The following is a 5,569-nucleotide window of genomic DNA, read 5'->3' on the forward strand; positions in this document are numbered from 1 at the left end:
GATTTTGTTTTGTTTGTTTGTTAAGATATGCAGAGAACATTATTAAACAGTTTTTCATTATCAACTAAATTAGAAAGATGATTTTGTTTTGTTTGTTTGTTAAGATATGCAGAGAACATTATTAAACAGTTTTTCATTATCAACTAAATTAGAAAGATGATTTTGTTTTGTTTGTTTGTTAAGATATGCAGAGAACATTATTAAACAGTTTTTCATTATCAACTCAATTAGAAAGATGATTTTGTTTTGTTTGTTTGTTAAGATATGCAGAGAACATTATTAAACAGTTTTTCATTATCAACTCAGTTAGAAAGATGATTTTGTTTTGTTTGTTAAGATATGCAGAGAACAGTTTGCAGCTCTACATAGTCAACCCATCCTTGAAAACTTGTCAGAATTTTTGGTACAGAAGTTTGGATTCCCTGAACAGTGAGTTTTCTCTTTGTATAAATTCAATATATGTGACACAAAATATATTAAGTTGATAAATATGTGTTTTTACCAGTATATATGAATAAAATAACTGGAACTGTGATTCGTTACATGAATACTAACATATTTAACAGTGTTTGAATTTCTGATTTAATTAAACTTGAGCCTAATTATCTGTTAGAGAAGCTTCTGTGAATTAGACCACAAATATCTTTAAATGGAACTAATTTATTTTTCTGTAACTCAGGTATATATTTTACTACTCCCATAAAAGCAGTAAAAGTTAATAATAGGTAACTCTTTTAAATGGAATGCATGTGATATTGATGTTATTTCACGTAAAGGGTTTCATGTTTCAAATGGAAGCAAAGAACTTTGTACGAACATCTGTCATAAGACAACCTGAATGTATGTTTTATACCCAAAAATAAATGTGTGGTAAACAACACAATAAATTCTGGGTTTATAGAGAGAAAATCATGAAAATACCTGAATTAATGTTATATTTAGAAGAATGAATGTTACATTTATGCTTCAATGGAGCAATACTGTTGATGGTTTGTGTAAGGACAAATAGAATTTATTGTGAAGGATTAACTAACACTTAAACCAGTAATAAGTGTAATAAAAGTACTGGTTTTTACTACTACTCAATACATACCAAAAATATATTTGAAATATTCCTGTATTTATGTATAAGTATGTAAAACAACAAAGGAATAAAAATGTAAATTTTTATCCCAAGTATTTTGTTTTAAAATTTGGAAACCTAACAACAAAGAAAATTCAATATTTACTTGCGTCCAAAGTAGTAAAAAAAATAATTTTTTAGGTTGTGTAATAAAAAATATTTTTTTTATACACACACACATATACAGACACATGTATATAACTTAATTTCCAGCTCTGTTTATAAAGTTATTTCTGTTTACTATTTAACTGCTTGAGAATACTAACGAACACTAAGGGAGGAAAAGCAGTTCAGTTGAGTTTATCACAATGAACTTGTTGTCAATGTGAAAGCAAAACTGTCTGAACATTCTAAGTCTCAGATTTTTGTTTCCTTTATAATTTTTTGGGAAATGTTTGAGAAACAAGCAACAAAAATATGTTTTTATATTTTAAGGTTGTTAAAAATGGCATTTTAAAACTGTTATAATTTTTACCAAAACACAATGTATGGGAAATATAAATTATTCATTAAATAAAAAGAATATCTATAAATATTGGTTCCTCTATAACATCTTCCATTCTAAGAAATGTTCACTGTTATAATGTCATTTACCTTCATTGTCGTGGAGGGTAGACATATGTTAAAACAGTGGTATGATCTGAGACACAAATTATTGCTTTGTTACATACACAGAAGCCAGCCAATCACAGCAGGCTGTTGCAAATTTGATGCAAGTGTGTGGGTTATAGGCCAGCAACAGAAAGTGGAACCTCTTTCAAACAGTAGTATGGTTGCTCAGACATTTGGACAAGTCAGAGCAACATAATCAGACATCTTCTGTCTGTTAACTCTGGCTCACTTAATCAGATCTTCACAATCTCAGTTGAACACCATGTGATAAAGCTGACCTATATGCATGTTCATAATCAAAGCTGGGTGTTGTGTTGCACGACTGGCTTGTATCAGTGAAGTGCATTCTGATCACAGCAAGACACAAAACTGCAATATTACTGATTATCAGACAGGACTGATAGATGAACATGGCTATTTTCAGCTATGACAGCATCTTAAATACATAATTTGATAAAATTCCAGGCCATTAGGCTGTATCAAATGACATATAATAACTATCATTATATTCCCTCTCAAATAATAGTAAAGGCTTCTTACAATAATATTAATAACTGGTAAAGCCCTCTCATCGTGAGGTTATTTTAACTTTTTCATAGCAGATTATCAGCTGAGTTTTTACTTTTATTGTAAGAACTTTAATTTGTTGAATTTCACACTAAGATATGTGAGGGCAGTCTATACCAGCCATTCCTAATTTTGAAGTAATAGATTAGAGGGAAGACAACTAGTTAACCCCAACCACCGCCAACTCATGAATAGTACGATGTGATCATCACTCTTTTAACACACCCCCAAGCCCAAAATGAAAAGCATGCCATTATGTTTTGGTGGTAACAAAGCACAAACTCTGGAACCTCAGATCTACAGCTCAGCATCCTAACCTTTGGGTCACACATGGCCCCAACTTCAGTTTACTGCTGATATTATGATAGAATAAAACAGTAACAATCACAAACAATTATTCAGATACATTAAACTATCTGAGCTTTCAACTGGGTGGATATTATGTTGCTCCACTTAAGGTCACTTGGAATTTATCTAACTATTCTTATCAGCATTGCTCAAAGGTCAAGGGTGGCCCTCTGTTTTTTTCTAGAGTATCACTATGGTGATTCTTCATTAGCTCCTTAATATCATTGTGGTCTTAAGTCTCAAGCCATTTGGAGTTGGGACCAAATGATGCTGATTTTTACAAATTAATCAGATCATAGATAGTACTAAGAGTGTGTGTGTGTTTGTTTCATAACTTTTCCTTGACTTTGGTACCTGTCGTTCAGAGCTGATTACTTGTGTATACATTCATAAGATTCCTTGCTCTGTAACAATAAAGAATTCAATTTTGTAGTGTAAGATTTTCTATATATATTTCCTTTAAAGCACAGAGTAGTCAGGCCAGTTGGATTCTAATTGCAGAGTATGCAATATTTTTATCCAGCAATGTAACTGATGGACTATTAGTTAAAAGTCTTGTTCTGTATGCCATAAAATCTGGTTAAGGATCTTCTGATTCTTCCCAAAATATTCTTCTCCGTTTTTGCAGTATATTCAGCCTTTTCTTTATTCTTGGAATAACTTGGGCTGGAAGTATCACGTTTGAATCCATATTTTTCTCATTGTAAAATTAGCATCTGAAAGTTTATTGTATTTCCAGATACTAATTACTCTGGGTTACCATGTCATGCAAATATTGGCTTTACATATTTAGATTAGCACCTTCTGTCTGAAAATTACTTTTCACTTTTGCCTTCTTCTTCTGCACAGATTCAATTTGGTGAGATTTGGTCAGTGCCTTTTCTGGTATTAGATAAGCATCAACTTGATATTTTGTGATGAATTTATGTCTCTGAAATCCACTATTAAACATCATTTTGTTATTTAATGTTCCATGCCCACAATGTTTTCCAACAATAAAGTGCTATAATAAAAGAGCCCACAATGTTTTCCAACAATACAGTGCTATAATAAAAGAGCCCACAATGTTTTTCCAACAATAAAGTGCTATAATAAAAGAGCCCACATGTTTTCCAACAATACAGTGCTATAATAAAAGGACCTACAGTGTTTTCCCAACAATAAAGTGCTATAATAAAAGAACCTGCAGTGTTTTTCCAACAATACAGTGCTATAATAAAAGAACCTACAGTTTGTCTGTTTTTTGCTGTCTCTAATTGAATTTAAGTATTTTTAAATACTGTGTTCTTCCAATCTTCCAAACGATGAAACAAGTTGTCTTTCCTAATGGTAATAGTTTTTTCATTTATTCCTGTGTTAAGTCTTAGTGAACATAATACATTGTGTGCCTCATCTTAAAAACTCCACAGATGGCATAAGGTTTATTTTCTAAATTTTTGTCTAGATGAATCAGTTTTACTGTTTGTTTTTTTATCCACAATAGTTTATGTAGTATTATTAATAATAGTTGGAACTGGAGGATCAACACAGCTGTAATAGTTTATGTAGTATTATTAATAATAGTTGGAACTGGAGGATCAACACAGCTGTAATAGTTTATGTAGTATTATTAATAATAGTTGGAACTGGAGGATCCACATAGCTGTGTTTTTGTCATTGGTGATGATCTAAAACTTCAAACCTCCAGTGAAGTTTTTTAAGTAGTTTTTAATTTAAGTAAACTGAGACAAATGCTTTATCCGCTTCATTGTGTAATTAGATTTCAGATGTGTTCCCCAAAAGATGTTAATTTTCCATCAAAAAATAAAAATCTTAATTTAACCTCTTTTATTACTTTTCCAACTTGAAATGATCACAAAGTTTCCATATCTGGCATTAACATTTCTTGAAAATTATTAAATAAGAGAAATTTTGATTTTCAACCAGAAAATGTGCAAAATTTGTTGAAAAGGGTTCTCTAATATATGACAATAAAATGGCAGTCATTTCAAGACCAGGGGAAATTTGTCAACTGTCGGAGTAAAGGGAAAAAATTTTTGACTGCATTTAGCAGCAATGAGGTTTAATCAACTTCAGAGAAAGGATTAAATCCTATCCAAATGGTGTATGGTTAGGAAATAAACTAAAATTAATCATACATCATGGTTTGCTAAGTCTAGCATGATTGCATTAGCTGTGAGTAAAATTATGGTTATCATAAACTTTTACTTTTCTTAGTGAGGAAGGTTTAAAACTGTTTTTAAAAATGCCTAGTAATATAGAAAATGGGAAGGATTTAAGAGTGGTTTTCTGGCTTGTTTCAGTGAATTAACAGATGATGGCACAACTTCTGATATGGCAAAAAAGAGATTAAATGAAACTCTGTCTAAGATTCCCAAGAAAGGTGAGCTTTACTTTTAGTTTTCTTGAGTGTAGTGAAAAGGTGGTTTGCTGAGGTTTTTAAAAGAAATGTTTTTATTTCTTTGAGTGACATTTTAAATACCTAAATTATAATGTCTAAGTACTTTACATCTTCTTCTAGGGCTTCTTTGCATCAAGTGATAGTACTTCATTTACATAAATATCACAACATCCCTTTCCATGTGTTATTACCCATCATGCTGTATGATGGAGCTTAATCAGTATAAATAAAGAACTTTAGATAAATAGTGCTGAAGAATGTACAAAATTTTATGAAAGTTAGGGTATTGTTACGTCTCCGTTTTTTTAATTAACTGATTTTCCGTAACTTCGTACCGACGAAACTTACGCGACACAAGCCTTTACTTAATAAAACTGGTTTATTCTTTCCGAATATAACTTAACCGATACACTCAACAATCGCGCTAAACAAACGCTATAGCAACGAACATCAATACTACTCTGACCGCAGATCAATTACTCACTATCTCTGCCTCTACATTACATTCCCATCTTTTA

General features: G+C 31.2%; 1 long non-coding RNA gene across 1 annotated transcript in view; it reads left to right on the forward strand.

Moving 5' to 3' along the window:
* Positions 1-333: 333 nt before the first annotated feature.
* LOC106476013 overlaps positions 334-5,569 on the forward strand; it is a 7,866-nt gene continuing 2,630 nt past the window's right edge. Inside the window, exons 1-2 of the long non-coding RNA XR_001291860.2 lie at positions 334-429; positions 4,954-5,033. This is a non-coding gene — a long non-coding RNA (uncharacterized LOC106476013). The remainder of the gene's footprint in view (positions 430-4,953; positions 5,034-5,569) is intronic.

This window comes from Limulus polyphemus, unplaced genomic scaffold (genome assembly GCF_000517525.1).
Source record: "Limulus polyphemus unplaced genomic scaffold, Limulus_polyphemus-2.1.2 Scaffold9632, whole genome shotgun sequence".
NCBI classification, from domain to species: domain Eukaryota; kingdom Metazoa; phylum Arthropoda; class Merostomata; order Xiphosura; family Limulidae; genus Limulus; species Limulus polyphemus.